Source organism: Pseudorca crassidens, chromosome 15 (assembly GCF_039906515.1).
Source record: "Pseudorca crassidens isolate mPseCra1 chromosome 15, mPseCra1.hap1, whole genome shotgun sequence".
Classification (NCBI taxonomy): domain Eukaryota; kingdom Metazoa; phylum Chordata; class Mammalia; order Artiodactyla; family Delphinidae; genus Pseudorca; species Pseudorca crassidens.
This window is the reverse complement of record NC_090310.1, coordinates 14,000,293-14,016,960: the sequence shown is the minus strand read 5'-3', so window position 1 is coordinate 14,016,960 and position 16,668 is coordinate 14,000,293. Positions and strand designations below refer to the sequence as shown.

At 50.1% G+C, this 16,668-nt stretch overlaps 1 protein-coding gene across 2 annotated transcripts in view; it reads left to right on the top strand.

Annotated features, from left to right (window-relative positions):
- The first annotated feature begins 1,837 nt into the window (after positions 1 to 1,837).
- The window catches only part of CALN1 (calneuron 1), a 470,898-nt gene continuing 456,067 nt past the window's right edge, over positions 1,838 to 16,668 (top strand). The window contains exon 1 of one of the 2 annotated variants that reach the window (XM_067705969.1): positions 1,838 to 1,947. The gene's annotated coding sequence lies outside the window, so the exon portion shown is untranslated. The remainder of the gene's footprint in view (positions 1,948 to 16,668) is intronic. The other variant, XM_067705966.1, reaches the window with a different exon arrangement.

The window sequence follows — 16,668 nt, the reverse complement described above, 5'->3', positions numbered from 1 at the left end:
ATGCCATATGCAAGTGTCCCCGGAGGACGGAGACGATGTCTAAGCGGGTGATAGCAGGGGCTTTGCTAGGAAGGTTTTCATTGCCAGGGGGCTTGAGGGCACTGGCATCTGAGGGTGAGAGGAGGGTGCCAGGCGGGGGTACAGTGGGTGTGGGAAAGGTGGGGAGAGACTGGAGCTGTCAGTGATTCTACCTGAGGCTCGGCTGGAATTGCAAGCCCTTGCTTCCTGACGTGTGCAGGACCCACGGCTCAGAGGAGAAGCCGCAATCAGGGAGCGTGTGTCCGCCCCACTCCGTCCCTCACTGACTCGGAGGCCTTTGGAGATAATCCCGCACAGTGTTTTTCTAGATTTTTTTTAGCAGATGTCCTCTGCAGTGTGCCGTCCCCGTCAGCCCGAGGAGAAGATGTGGTCCAGCTTGGTGTCTGGATAATGGAGCGTGCTTTCTGAGAGTCCCCATGTCTCCCTCCTTGCTTCCCCTCTCGGGGAAGGGCACTGGCTCAGTTCAACCCTGTCATTTTACAAATGAGGAAATCCAGGCTCAAGATGGGGAGAGGGTCGCATCTGTGCTCGTAGCAGAGCTGGGCAGGATCTGAGGTTCACCCGCATCCGGCACTCAACTCCCCTCCCCACCCCACCCCCCGCCCCTGAGGGCTGGGCCCTGAGTCTGCTGAGCCCCAATTGGCCGGATTTCTTTTGGGTGCTTACTGGGAGAAAATGATATTAAAAGTATCACACTAGGTGCTGCTATACCGGCTGAAGTGTCACAGAGAAAATCAACTCTTGTAAGGATGCCAAGCCCAGGATAGGTAAGTGTGAGGATGAGACAGTGAGGTCTTATCGAAGGTGAGGCTTCACGAATAGACAGCAGGAGCAGCTGGAGAGAGGCCATGTGGCCAGCGGGGCTCTGGGGGTCTTGGTCTTGAATTTAGACTCTCCCTGGCATAGAGCCCTGCTCCTGGACAGGCAGCATAGAGGCAGGGACCCCCCGCCCCCCCACCCCTTGGGTCATACCTCCACCGCCTTACCCTAGGCTCCCTTCTGGCTGTGCTCTGTGTTACAACTATTTCCCTTGTTGATCTACCTGTAAAATACAGGTATAGGACAGGACGTCTGGCTGGCTGCAGGTCATGTGCCTTTGTACCTGGGGGTCTGGAAGATGGGCATGTGTGCGTACCTAGATAGGTGTGTGTGTACCTGGACAGATATGTGTGTACGCAGGCAGGCATGTGTGTGCATGGGCAGGGGTGTGCGTGTACCTGGGCAGACGCTTGTACATGTGCAGGTACGTGTGTGTGTGCGTGTGCAGGCATGCGTGTGTACCTGGACAGATACGTGTGTTTATGGGCAGGGGTGTGTGTACAGCGTACACGGTAGCTGTCACCCAGCCGTCCTTTCAGGAAGGAAGCACACAGCAGAGCCCCTGCTGCCCACTCTTCCTGGGCACTGTCCATCCAACCCCACATCTGGAGAGGGGGTTCCTGCAGTCACCTGCACCCAAGGAGCCCAGCTCTTCTCCCCGGTCTGGGAGACTGTGTGCAGGACTCACTCGGATGCGCAGTGCCTGGGTCCACGGCCCTGCAGTTCTGATTCAAACCACCTAGCCCAAGGTCCCCCCGGGGTTCCTGGCGGCACTTTTCCACCTTCATTGCTCCGCTTCCTTGCTGAAGAGAGAGTCTGCAGGGAGCTGCTCCAGCAGCCGGGAGCAGTGGACGGAGCAGCAGCAAAGGCAGCAGCAGGCGCAGCACCGGCACCCTCCAAATTGGGACTCTAGCCCTTTAAATCTTCTCAGTTACCAAAACAGAAGAGGCATCAGACCCTGTTAATTAAAGCTCGCCCTGGTCCATCATTCTGAGGAGCTACAGTGCTCCGCTCCTTCCTGATGGCTTAGAGATTCTCCTTAACTCCCAGCCATGGATCTTGGAGAGTTTCCCCCGAGATCAGCAGGAGGTATGATCCTTGTCGATGGCACTCTGGGGCTTGTGTGGCTCTAAATCAATAACACAACTGACTGCATGGACGCTGCCTGGCCCGCCTTTCTTTCCTGCTTCCCCTCTGCTTCCTCTCCAGTTTCCCAGCTTGTGTTTAGTCGAAACAAATCAAGTTTTCATGGGTTTCGGAGGAAGGGGAGGGGTCGGGGTCTGGAGGGAGCTCCCAATGTGTTTGTGTTGGCCCTGCCTTCACCTAGCTGCCCAAGTGGCTTGGAGGAGCCAGGAAACATGTTTCTTCAAGCTCGGGCTCCTGCCAAACCATTTCCTCCCTGGCCGGGTCCCCTCTCTCAGGTCAGCATGAAAAGGGCATAACCCTGACTTTGACTCGCTTCTTAAATCAATGACCTGCCACTGGGTCAGTCTGACAATGGCCATTCCCCTGTGTTATTGGAAAACTCATCGCATAGAACTTTCTCTCTGTAAACTGTCCCGGCAGGAACACCGTGCGGTGCCTCCCTTCCCCTTTACACTGAATGCTACTCGATTAAAATGCTTGCTGTAGGATTTCAGGAATCCATAACCCTTTCCCGGTGCCTTTTGAGGAAACTCACTTCCAGCCGAGTCTAAGGTTCTGTGGCAAAGAGTTGTTTTTCTTCAGGAATCTGCTCTAGGCTGGCAGAGACGGGGAGATTCATCTTCTTTCCCATTGCATTTTGTAAATTGTACTTGGGCCCAGAGAACCTCTATCTGTAAATCCTTCATTGATTTGTTTTCATCCCCAGAGCTTCCTTCTGGGTGAAATGCTCTTCTCGAGTCGTACCCGAAAGAGAGGTTTCCTCTTAATCAGCTTGACACGACCTCACAGATGTCCCTGAAAGCCAGGCCCTGGCAGAGGGAGCCATTTTCATCGTCCTGGGTAACAGTCCCCGGGAGCCCGAAATACGGGGTCCACGTGCTTTGAGAGGAGGCTTGCAACCCCCTGCCCCAGGAAAGTAGCTTCGGATGCAAAGCACTTTTACCGATGTTTGCAGGGGCTTTAAAACACTCTGGATGATTAACATTGCTTTCCAAATCTTGAGAGGGATGTGGGCCAAAGCATAGCTCGCGGGAGTAGGGATTTCCCCACAAAGTCATTGCCTGCAGTGTCCCCAGCTGTTCACAGGAACAGCTGTTAGGGTGTGTGCAGCGAAATCCCTTCTGATCCCCCAGCAAAAAATGGGAACTTTCTCTGGGTGAATGGCATGGAAGTCAGTGTCTGTGCCTCCCGGAGACCAGGGTTGCAATGTGATTCGTATTCTCAGGACAATAAAACTCTCAACCGTGGCAGAAACACTCTGGTTAGGAGAGACTATTCAGAACCTACAAATGAAGCACTTGATGGCATTCCTAACCGCTGTGCCCATCAGTGGATTCGTGGAATAATTTGGAGATTCTGAGGGAGGCATCCAGGGAGAGGTGTTTCCTGTAAACTGAAAGCCACACGGGAAGCAGGATGAAGGGGGGAGGCCCGTGGGAGGGTTTCGTACCCCCTTCCCAGCTTTGCTTCCGGTTGGTCTGTGAACGGCATTGTGAGGGTTGGGCTTCTGCCTGGTGTTGGGATGCTAGGTGGGACCGTGGCCATGGCGAGCAGGGTACTTCCCTGAGCTCATAGACAGAGGGTCCAACCTGGGTGCTCCTCGGGCAGAGACGGGCCCCTCTTCCTGCCCTTTGCCCTTCACTCCCGCTTGAGGCCCAATGGTTAAATAGGTAGACTGTTCCTTTGTGTCAGTTTTTCTCTTCACCTTAATGATGTGTGTGTGTGTGTGTGTGTGTGTGTGTGTGTGTGTGTGTGTGTGTCAAAATTTACTGGATGGCTGCTGGCTTTCAAGGAGCTATAAAGAGATCCCAATGGAGTTTGTTTAGACCCGGCAACTTCTTAGAGTTTTGTGGTCCATGGGAATTCATTTAATGGCCTTGGCAGGCTCTCACATTACCAGGGTGATGGAGCAGAAAGGACGTGGCCTTCGGGGAAGGACAGACCTCTGTTGGAATCTCAGCTCCACCACTTACTAGCGTGTGGCCTGGGCCAGTTACCTAATCTCAGTGAGCTTCAGTTTCTTCAACTGTGATATGGTAAAGTTGTCAGGATTCAATGGAATAATGTAGCTAAGGTCTGGGGACACGGCAGGTATAAAAGAAATTGTTCTCTCCTTCCAATGAAGGCAGCCACCTTCAGTTAAGTAAACTGTATCACCGAGGATGGAGCTATTGATATTTAAATAGCTCCAATGGCTCCTTCCCTGGCCGCTGGCCCGTGCCTTCTCTGAGGGCAGGGACGACCTCATCCGTGCCATCACACCCCTCCCCATGGCTAGCACGGGGCCTGGCGTGGCCCTGAAACTACAGAAAAGTTGATTGAATAAATACATGATGGTCTGTGGACATGTAACCTTCAACATAGGTGACCTTTAACGGCTAAACCAAACCACTGCTCACTCACTTTACTTAAGAGATGCAGCGGAGCCAGATGCATCAAAGAGCCCCGTGACTGTCGTAAATTGGGACTCAAATATGTCCTTTTGTGGGGAAATCTTAACTAATACAAAATATCTCCTGCACGAGGACCTGGAGAAGGAGCCTGTGGACCCCAGGCGTGTCCTGGAAGCCATTCTGCTTGCTGGGCGTCGAAGTCCCCACTGCCTTCCCTCACCGTGGGCTACCCCCTCTTTGTCATGCTTGAAGAAGAGAAGAGCCTTGAAAAGGGAAAACCGCTCTGTCACTCTGGTGTGTAGGACAAGTCAATCAATAGATCCGTCAGTTCATCAATCAGTTGATGTGTATGTAGACAGTGCCCATTGGGGAGAGTCACTGATTTAATAAATATTTATCAAAGATAATAGTAATTGTAATAATAATATAACAATAACAACAACTAATACCATCGCTACCTAGCATTCACCCAGGGCATCCAGCCCAGGATGACGGCACCTCTGCTGTCAAGTGGGAGACAGACAACTGTGTCCATGCAGATGATGCAGGTTATGAGAGGCAGGAGTCCAGGGGACCACGGGTGCACAGCGGTAGGGCCCTAACTTGGGCTCAGCTCAGTTATTTGGGTGACCCCCAAAGTGAGTCCCCAAAGAGGTCGCTTTGGAAGAGCACTCTTGACAGAGGAGGTGACACAAGCAAAGGCCAGAGGTGGAAGAGGCACTTGAGGGGGTGGTGGGTGAGTCCACCTGGCTATGTTCTGCAGGGCCAGGTGGTGAGAGAGGGGCCAGGTCCCAAAGGGCCTTGGGTGCCCACAAAGGAGGGAACTTTATTCTAAGGGAGACAGGAGAGAGAGCCACTTGGGAAAATGGAATTCAACCAAGACGTATTGAGCACAAAACGTGCACGGAGCTGCAGTCTAGGCACAGCAGTGAACAAACCAGACAGAAAGCCCTGATCTTGTGAAACTTTCATCCAGTGGGGAAGACAAAAAATAAGCAACAGCAGGGTGAGTTGTAAATTGTAAATAGCATGTGCTGGAGAGAACATCACTCAGGGAGGGTGATGGGCCTGGGTGGGCGCAATCCCAGACAGGATGTGGGGAGAAGGCAGTGCTGGAGTAATGCCCTTGGAGGTGTCACCAGAACTTGGGCTCTGACTCTGAGGGAGATGGAAGTTTGCACCGGGTTCTGAGCAGAGGAGGGACATTTTGAAATGATTCTTCTAACTACCGTGTTGGGAAACAATTGTAGGTGATGGGGTGGAAGCAGGAAGACCAGCTGGGAGATGATTACCAAATCCCAGTGAGAGGGGACGGTGGCCGGATGGGGGGTAACAGTGGATGTGTGCAAAGTACTAGGATTCTGTTTTTTTGTTACTGTTTTTTGTTTGTTTGTTTGTTTTGTTTTTTTGTTTTAAGAATGGAGGCAATGGGATTTGCTGATGGATTGGGTAATTGTGTGAGATGAAAAGATGAGTCAAGGATGACTCAAGCTTCTTTGGCCTCTGGTGGGGACAGCTGTGGGTGGAGCAGGTTTGGGAGAAGATCAGGAGTTGGTTCTGCTCACTTTGCAACGTCTGTTGAGCATCCCGGCAGAGATGTTGAGTGGGCTGTCCTGAGTTCACAGGAGAGATCTGGGCTGGGTACAGCCTTGGGAGCCATGAGCCCAGATGGTATTTAAAGCTATATCAGATGAGATCATCAGGAGATGGGCTATGGATGGAGAGGACTCGGGACTGGATTCTGAGGCATTACCACTATTTACAGGTTAAAGAGAGGAAACTAGCAAAACCAGTCAAGGAGACGGAAAAAGAGGTGTCTCTCCTGTTTAAGACAATTCATCCCCTTCCTGTATTCTGTCTCTTCTCCTGGGAACAAGGCTCATAGATCATCCTCCCCATTTTCCACTTGTCTTTTTCTCTTGGCTTCTTCCCAACATCCTTAGAGACCTGCTCAAGTCTCCTTCATCTTAAAAGGACCCCTTTCTTGACTCCTGAGATCTCCATTTGCTTTTGCCCTATTTTTCTCTTTTCCTTTACAGATAGACTTTTCTTTCTTTCAACGTTAATCGAGTAACTACTATATGCCGGGCATGAAGGATGCAGAGACAAAAAATAGACTTTCTCCACTTGAAAGAAGATCTATTTATTTCTACCTTGGCTACTTCCATAAAGCATTTTGGATAGCATTTTGGTGGTGGATATATAATGAAGTAGAAAATATATAAATCATAAACTAAGGAGAAAAATTCTGTACCAAGGAGAATACAATTTAGAAGCACAAGATCAGAAAAAAATAGAATGCACAATTGAAGGTCAAAGGGTTGTATAGGAGTATAATTGAGGGACTTCCGTGGAGGTCTAGCAGTTAAGACTTGCACTTCCACTGCAGGGGGCGCATGTTCGATCTCTGGTCAGGGAACTAAGATCCCACATGCCGCACGGTATGGTCAAAAAAAAAGAAAAAAACATAATAGAGCCACCAATCTGATCAGAACTTCTGGTCAGAAAAAAGGAAAATGGGCCAACAAGTACGTACTGTATAGCACAGGGAACTATACTCAATATCTTGTAATAACCTGTAATGGAAAAGGATTTTAAAAAGGGGATTTTATATATATATATATATTATATATATATCACTTTGCTGAATCTAACACAACATTGTAAATCAGATATATTTCAATTTTTTAAAAAAGGAAAATGGGAATTCCTTAAAATACTTACAGAAGTACAATATGTATCCCAAAGGTCTCGTATCATTAATTATATAGCTTCATACATTTTTACCAACTGAACACACTAAGCAGTACCCAGAACAAGAACTAGGACAGTATTCACACCCCAGATCCCTCCTCTCTCCATAGAGACTGACATTGTCGGTTTGCCTGTTTCAAACTGTTTTGGGGAATTGCTTCTTGAGTTCCATTGTCCATTAGATGATACGCTAGTTCCGCAAGGATCCATTGTCCATGAGATGATACGCTAGTTCCGCAAGGAAAAGAAAGTTTTCCTGGCATTTTGTTCTAAAAGAATATTTTCTTCTGGAGTTTCATTCAAGGGACACGGAAAAAATTGGGTAGACTATACCTTGTCTATTTCCCTAACATATTTTGGATAGTATAATGTATACATGTGTATGTAATGAAACATCAAATGTAAAAATTTAAACTAAGGATACAAAAGGTCGAAGGGTGGCAGTTACTTAGCATCAGAAGGCAGAACCTGGAGAGGATGGGATGCCATAGAGAACCAGGGCAGGGAGCAACCCTCAGGTTTGGAAAGTAGGAGGCGCCGAGCACACTTTCCTGGAGCGATGGAGGCGGAAGCCAGATTGAGGGAGGTCAGGGAAGGGACTGGAGCTGTGAAGTGATGCCTTTGATTGGAGACCACTGTTTCAAGGGGATCCTTTCTGGTGGGAAGGAGAGAGAGGGTGGCAGACAGAGGGAGTTGCAAAACCTCAGGAAGCGTTGAGTTTACTTCTCAGTAGAATGGGAGAGACTTCATCATGTTCTCGGAGAAACAGATGGTCAAGAGATAGAGGAAAGAGATAAAGGGGAGAGAAAAGAAAACCAAAGGAGCAGGGACCTAGCTAAATTCTCCTAGTGCGCATGTGCAGACACACACACATGCTCACACATTCAGCCTACCTTGCTTTCTCTCCCTCTGTCACTCTTGCTGGTCGTGGACCCCTCTCCTTGCCGTTGTTCTCCTTTGTTTGGAAGCTAAGATGCCTTTAGCAACCACACACCCCAGTGGGGGCTGTAGCACGTGATCCACTCGGGCCTCTCCCTGAAGACAGGGGCACTGTGGGTACCTGCTGGTCTTCATTTCAGCCACCTGTCCCGGATGTCAGGGCTGCCTTAGTGAGGTCCAGCCTGTGTCCTTATTTTTCTAAATGAGGAGACTGAGGCCCAGGTTTTCCTGGCAGCGTCGAGACCGCAGCACAGAACTCACCCCCAGACCTCTGGACGGCTTGATCACAGCTTCAACAGACATTTCTAGAACGCTCTCTCTCTCTCTTTTTCTTTTTTCATGTTTTCCCACATCATTCTATTTTACCTGAAGAACAGTGAGAGGTTACAGCACTACACCCACATGGATAAGACATTGTATTAAATTCCATGTCATTCTGAAATAGCACATAAAGAAATTTTTTGTTCTCACTTGAGAATGCCGAACAACGCTGTGTGTATGTGTGTGTGTGCGTGTATACGTACACATACTCATATATACATGTACTGATATCTATATACAAACATATGTATGTATGTACTTATATATGTATTTATGTATATATCTACCTATTACTATATTTTAAATAAGATTAGCAATAGAACGTAGAGGTCATGAAATGTGATTTTAAAGGCTTTGGAACTGAGTCCCATTAACTTGTAAGCATTCCTGGTGGCACTAGAGCATGCTCTTTCTTGATCTTGCCAACTTGAGTATTTCTCAAATTCCAGCGTGCATCAAAATCACCTGGGGGGTTTGTTAGGACACAGGTTCCCTGAGCTCCACCCCCAAAACGTCAGATTGGGTTCTGAGACGGGGCTGAGAATTTGCATGTCTAACAGCTTCCCAGGTGATGCAGAGGCTGCTGGTCTGGGGGCCAGGCTTTGAGAACGCTGCTGGGGAGGTGCTGTGGGCAGAAGAGGCAGGGAGGGAAGCTGGACCTAGTTCCTAAGAGGTTTTCATTTGGGCTGATCTCCTTTCCCTCGGGTCAGGCCTGAATGAGGTGGAGGTGGCCAGCTGCCAGCCCCAAGAAGATGAGCCATTCCGCCTTCTAGCCACCAAAAGATCTAAGGAATGCGGTGGGGCAGGCTGTGTGCTCTGAGACTAATCCTGGCAAAGTCAGGCTGCCCCTAAACACGGCACCGTCCGGGCTATCCCATCCCTCCTGCCTGTCCTTCCGTGGGGGCAGAAACACAGGGAAACCCGCTGCTTGGACCCAGGTTGGGACCCCCAGGTCACAGTCCACTCCCAGCAATTCTGAGAGCTGCTTTCCCTCCCGGATCCCCAGGGGAAGAAGGAACGCCTTGCTGGGTGTGACCCAAGGTTCTCCCTCTGCATATTCCATTATCTTAGCTCTCAGCACATATGTCAAGCGAATTCTGTGTCTCTGGCAGGTTATTAGGTACTGAATTAGTGCGGTGAAATAAAAACTGTAATAAAGCTGTACCAGACTCTTAAATTGTTAAAATTTATTATAAAACGTGCATGGTTATTAACTGATTTTCGCCTGTGTGCGTTTGCTGGCGCCCGAAGCCAAAGAAGATGAAAAGTGGCTCTGTCAAAGGGAGGCCGAGGTTTGGCTCCTGGAATTCTCGAGTCCCAGCGGGGCAGCAAATTCACAGATTCACGGAGAGCACTGGCTGGCCTCTCACTGATGGCTGCTGCCCCTCCCTGGCACTGCCTGGAGCTCTCCAGGGCTGCAGGTCACGGTCGCATGGGAAGGCAGCCCCTCTGTCCACTTCAGGGAGGTCCTGGGGAGGCCGAGGGACGCGTGGATACATGGGGCCTCGCACCTCACCAGTGTTTGCACTCAGGAGGCCTGGGTTCTCCCCCGTCTCTAATCCTGGGACCGAACATTTGAGCTTGGAAAGCTGCTGCCCGTGGGCTTCTACCACATTCTCTTCTGCCGTATCCTCAGGCTTATTTCCCACTCTGTCTTTATTTTTATTTTTTTGTCCACATGGCATGTGGGATCTTAGTTCACCCGAGGAGGGATCGAACCCGCGCCCCCTGCATTGGAAGCTCGGAGTCTTAACCACTGGACCGCCAGGGAAGTCCCCCCCCACCCCCCGCTCCCCATCTCTGTCTTTTGAGAACCAGATGGAGGGACCAAATTTTCCTCCACTCAGCTAAGGCTGTTTCCTGGTGGTTCCATCACCGGGGAGCTGGTCATTGGGCTGTCCGTGTCTCCCAAGCATTCTCCGGAAATGAGATGAGGGTGTTTTCCCTGCTGCTCAGTTTTGTGGGAAGTGGGAGGATGATGTGTCCTCTGTTGCAGAGGGAGATGTTCTCTAGAGACCTTAGGATGGAGTGGGGGAGGGGATCCCTGGCTTCCAATGTGCTTTTTTTTTTTTTTTTTTTTGAGGTACGCGGACCTGTCACTGTTGTGGCCTCTCCCGTTGCGGAGCATAGGCTCCGGACGCGCAGGCCCAGTGGCCATGGCTCACAGGCCCAGCCGCTCTGCGGCATGTGGGATCTTCCCGGACCGGGGCATGAACCCGTGTCCCCGGCATCAGCAGGCGAACTCTCAACCACTGCGCCACCAGGGAAGCCCCAATGTGCATTTTGAACCAAGTCCAAGGTTGCCGTCTTGACCCTGGCTCCAACCCCCTAAGAGATGCTTTTGAGCCAATGGTGGTGTCCTGATTGGTTTTTTAGCCCTGAGTTCCTATTGCCACCTCGAGACTAGCTAGATTGTAAATTCACCTGAACCCAGAGGCACCTCTGCCTGAGAAAAAGTGAGAAAGAAAAGCTCAGATGTTTCCCAAATGCCGAGGCTGAGAGTTTTCTTGCGTCTCTGCCACTGTGCCCTGCAGTTGCCCTCAGGGGCTTATCAATCCACTGGTACCCCATAGATTTCCACCCATAACATACCAGGAACCACACACGCCCTCATGGAGTCCTTTGGGTGGGAGGGAAGGGGATTGGGCCCTGCGCTTAGGGAGCTCCCAGCCTTGCCATAATCTGTGTGGCTCAGGGTGAGCTGAAAAGCCCAGGGCCAGCATGGGAGATCTCCTTGTCTTTACAGTCCCTCTGGGAGAGGTTTTCCTCCAGCATGTTTCTGTTTAGTCCCTATGTATATAGTGTAGCTGTTGCCTACGCCTCAGAGCTCACCCTCCTACTGAGAGCTGGGGAAGCCCAGTAACTGAGTTCCTGCTTTCTTGTGGATACACTGCTCTTGTTGGGACACTGGTTTGTTTTTGTTTTTGTTTTTCGACCCCAGGTCACTAAGACTGCCCCTTGAGTGGGAGGTTGCTGGGAGCATGACCTATATTTTAAAGACTCCTGGATGGGGCAGATGGCTTTCTCCCTTCTAGTCACTGATTTGGAAGAAAGTGAAATTGTACCAGCAAAAATGTAAGACATCTAAGCTTCAGTGATTGTCCAACACTCCAAATCCTCCCTTTCCTTTGCTCTGTCTCATCAGAGCCTAAGGGTAGTCCATGGCACGTGTAGGGAGAGTAACAAATATTTGGGATTCAAACAGAGTCATGAGTTTCTTCCTTACTCACCTCCTCTTGGCATGGTTTTACCGTGCACAAGGAAGCTAACAAGATTACATGAATATGTAATAAAGTGAAGTCTAGCTAGTGCATCCGCATCATCTTTTTGGCCAGGCAGAATGATTTCCTGGTTTTAAAACACAGTGAAATTGCTGATGTGAGAGCTGGTCCCTGCTGAAGTCGGTTATAAAGAGGCCAACTTGCGAGCCATGGCGCACTGCAGAAACTCCACGTTTAGGATCCATTTATATCTTCACTACCTTGTTCCAGAAAGGATGCAAGGCGGTTTGCAAAGATGCATATCCAACTGCAAGGCATAATTAAATGAAAAAATAAATGGACAAAGAAAATAAGACAAAGGGAAAACAAGACAGCAAAAGCAAGAGTAGAGCCAGGAATGAGGTTAGGACACAAAATTCATGACATCAGTTCCTGTGCATTTGCTAGAGGTGGAACTCTGGGGCAGCCCTGAGCTTTCTCTCAGCCAACACAGAGAAGGAAGCGGTCCTTTATTAAAGCATCCTCGCCATAAGAGGCAACCAACTGCTCAGAAAAGGCACAGCTATTTCTGTTTCTGGAGGCAGAGAGAAATGTTCCCCGTGGGTCCTCAGAGAAGGGACACGGTGTAATACAACATGCAATGTCCTGAATGGCCTTACTGTCCATATGGCTGCCTCTTGGAACATTCCTCAAGGTTGGGGGGGGATGGTTAGGGAGAGAGAGCTGCCCCAAAATACTCTCCGGAGGTCTGACTCAAACTTAGAATTGAGATGATCGATGATAGGCTGCCTTCCCCTCAAGCCTTTTTCCATGATGAGTGACTCCAAGGCGTGGCATCAGAGGCTGCTGTAGTGTTCAAGGGTGTGTGTGTGTGTGTGTGTGTGTGTGTGTGTGTGTGTGTGTGTGTATGGGAGGGTGGTAAAGATGGCTGTGCTGAGGGTTTACCTACCCCAAACCCTCAGCTTCGTCCCTGTCATTTTTCATATTGGGGTTCCTCATAACATTTACCTGAAGAAAGGGTTTCCCCACTAGTAATAATAGCTTGAAAATCATGGTTTAGGAAAATGGCTTAACTTAATTCGATGGGTGGGTTTTCTCCCAACAGCATGAGCACTGGGCAATGAATTCTGAGGTAATTCTCCTTGACAAGCTCTTGGAGGGCAGCTGCCCTGGGCTGCTGGATGGGTACAATCCCATATGCTTTAACAGGTGGTGGAGCTGGAGGGGGCCCTGAAATCCTCTTATGGAAACTGAGGAGGTGACCAGGACACCTTCCTGAGCAGAATGCTGTCAGGATGCATCTACCGCCACACCAGCTCCTTCGAACTGGCCTCTCTTCCGATTGGTTGGTGCTCGACTAGCGTCCATTTTGATTGGTCAGTGTCTGCGCCCTACGTGGTTGCTCATTTTGAGTATCACCCTGCCTGCAGTGCGGCTGAGAAACTCCTCAGAGAGAATTTGGGGTCCCCTGTAGAGTCCAGACCAAGGGTCTAACAACTCCCCCAGACTATGGCAGAAAAACTTCTAATCCAGAAAAAAACGTAACCATCCACCTCAGTGATTAACCTCCCCATAAAAAACCCATTATATTTAACTTAGGGCTTAACCATTTCCTCTGAAATAAACTGGCCACAAATTAAACTTGTAGGTCCCAGAATGAGCTAATTTTATATACATATTTTTGACTCCAAGGCGGTTAAGTGATGAAGAATGATTTCTGAAAAATGATGACATTGGGTTTCAGAGTAGCTGATCTACATGCTTTCTTTTTGGCAGTGATTAGAGATCAAAGCCACTTGTCTATAACAGCCCCTACTAATTCACGACCATAAAATCATGCCCTCTTTTCAAAAGGGAATAATGATCATTCTGTTCTCTGTTGGTGTTCAGTTCATCTAAGAGGGGCCTCACGTTATAAAGACAGAAAATAAGGAGGAAGAAATACAATCCTAGTTTGCATACGTTTATAGCGTTCTGTGCACCATTTGCTATTCTGGGTGCTGGGTTAGAGCAAGGAACAGAGCTGATGAGGTTGCCGCACTTGTAGAGCTCATGCTCTAGAGGGAGAGACAGACAATAAACATTGAGCAAATATTTTCTTTTATGTCTTTGAACTAATTCCAATATCTGAGTCAGCTTGAGCTTGGTGTCCACCAGCTGCCTTTTCTCTTGAATACAGGTCACATTTGCCGGGCTGTACGTATGTCTAGTAATTTTGAATTGCGTCCTGGGCTTTGTGAACGACACATGGCAGAGACTCTGGGTTCTGTTATGTGCATCTGAAGAGTGTCCACTTGTTTGTCAGTTTGTTTGTTTTGGCAGGAAGTTAACTTGGCTGGACAGGAGCTGAAACATCCTCTCAGTTCTCTGAGTCTTAGCTGGGCTGCCTGAGTCTGCCCTGGGTGTATAGTCTTGGGATTGACCAGAGGTTCAGCAGAGTTACTCGGGGTATTTGGGTCTCCGCTCTGTGACTCTCTCCCTTCTGGTACATCCCTGCTGCTGTTGACTCCCTGAACTCTGTCTTCTGATTCCTTAACAGTAAGGTTTCAGTTTCTAGCCTCACAGGGCACTGACAGGGGACTACCTTCAGGTGAAAGCCATAAAAATGGGAAATCGCTTTCCCTCCTCCGAATATCAACTCCCTATCAGTTTCTTCCTATTTGAGGTCACTCTCAGTGACTTTTGAGCATTGTCTTTTAGATACTCCCCAGAATCTGTGATTGTTGTTTGTTGGAGAGTTAGTCTTCTATGAGCTGCTCTGCAATTATTATAAGTAGAACTCCCAAATTTATCAAGTAGATAGATAGATGGATAGATAAGACCATTTCAGATAGTGATAAATGCTATAATGGAAAAAAATAGGACCGAGAGCGTCTGGAGTGTCTGTGGAGGGGCACTTCACCTGAGTGACTGGGAAGAGCCTCTCCTAGGAGGTGACATTGAGCGGAGACCTGAATGACAAGGAGAAGCAAGATGTTCACGGATCTGGCATGAGCCCTCCAGAGGGAGCCTGAGGTATACAGATACCCAGGCAAGAATGAGCTGGGTGCGTGGGAGGGCCAGGGATTAAGTAATGGGAAAAGGAGAGCAGGTGGTCAGAGGCTGGATCCCACAGGGCCTCGTAGCCCACGGTAAGGCACTGACAGTTTATTCTGCATATGATTGGAAATTTAAACAAGACATGATGTGATCTATTTCATGCTTTCCGAAGATTGCTCTGGCTCTTCGGAGAACAGGCAGGAGTGGGAGCAGGCTGCCGTGGTCATCTAGATGGGAAGGATGGAGGCTTGGACCATGGGCCCAGGAGTGGGGAGTCTGGATGAGCCCCAGACACCAGGGGTCAGTGCTGACCATAGCTAGACACTCCCCAGAACAAAGACCTAAATGAGGTTGTCAGAAGTGGTTCCTAAGAGACCACTCCTGGAGCGATCAGTTCAGCCCAGTGGTCAGAGCAGAACAGCCCTGCCAAGCCCTATCTGGCTTTCTGGGAAATTTGGGCTCGCAGTTTCTCAAGCAGAGAACTAGTAGTCATGAGATGGGACAAGAGTCTCATCGAACTGGGCCGGGCCAGGCTCGTACCCCTTCTGGTCCCTTTGCCCAGGTGAGGCTCTTCCATGCAGTCTGAGGGTAAGTGAACTCAAGTCTGGACCTCATATTCTACCATATAACATTCCATTTCTAGAAGTCAACGGCAGAAAGCCCCTCCTGGTTTCCTGGCCTAAGCCCAAGAGAGAAGCCCCTGCGTCCCACGCAGCCAGGGTGACCCCAAGACCCATTGATGAGGCCCCCGCAACCGTGACTAATGGACACGAAGAGCTAATGGACTCCCCTCCATTCTCAAAGCCTCTGCCAACACTGCCACCGAGAGTAACAGGCCTTTAGAAGCTAATTATACATCTGGACAAATCTGCTTCAGTCTACTGGATTGAACATAATCGTATTAAAATATAATGAATACATTTCAACACACAGCGGAACCAGCGCCGGCAGGGGAGGCTGGCGTTTCAGAGAGTGGCGCTGGCGGAGCCCAGGGCTGCAGCATGTGGGAGCCGAGCCCCCCGCAGGCCGGTAACTGGTTTCCTTGTCACTTTTAGTTTAGGTCCTAATCTACCGCCTCCTGCCCGGACGCGGGCTTGTCCACACAAACTGGTGGCGGTTCTGGCCCTGACTTTGTTGTCTGGCCTTTGATCTTCGTCTCGTTTGGGTTGGACAGGTGGAGTTGGGGTTGCAGCCCTCAACCCTCTGGGCAGCCACAGTCCCTGGGAATGGGGGGGTGGACGGCACCAAACGACACTGGTGCTTCCCAAACCCCGGCCTCCAGATCCAGCCTGGACACCCTCAACCGTCCTCACGGAGCATGTCTCCTGCCCTCCAGCTTGGACGAAGCCTCAGCCCTCTCCTGGGGATCCCTGAGAACCTGAGCCCCCTCTGGCAGCTGACCCGGCACCTGAAGCACGTTTTGGCCACGACACCCTGGACCAAGGCCTTGGCCTCAGCTCCCTGTGGCTTCTTGCTGCTGCCCTGTGCCACCTGTACCAGCCGAGCCCAGCCCGGCACAGTCCTCAGCTGGGTGTGATGTTCCAGGTGACTGGAAAGTGTCAAGGGCGGGGTGAAGGGGCCCCTGTAGGCATCAGTAGCCAGCTTCCGGAAGAGCAGCGCCACAGCATGGAAGCAGATTGGGTCTAGGGCTGAGGCTGTCTGTCTCTTTTGGTGCTGCCTCTAGGTGGAGGGTCCTGGACCCTGGGGAATACATCAGAGGCAGGCATCGGGGTGACCACTGCCGAAGGAAGCCACAGGTGAGAGCTTGATTGTACGTCCCAACCGGGTCCCCACGACAAGGCCAGTGGCCCAACTGGTGCCCTGCAGCCACACATTATCTCCTAGGCCTCTTCCCACTGCCTGGGGTCCCAGCATCTTAGTCACTGCTGTGGCTTCCAGAACTGTCCCAGGAGGTTCTTCTAAAATGAGATGGCGAACTGGGGGCTCCTGGGCAAAAGCCAGCCCACAAAGAGGTTGGCCATTGTTGTTGTTTGGTT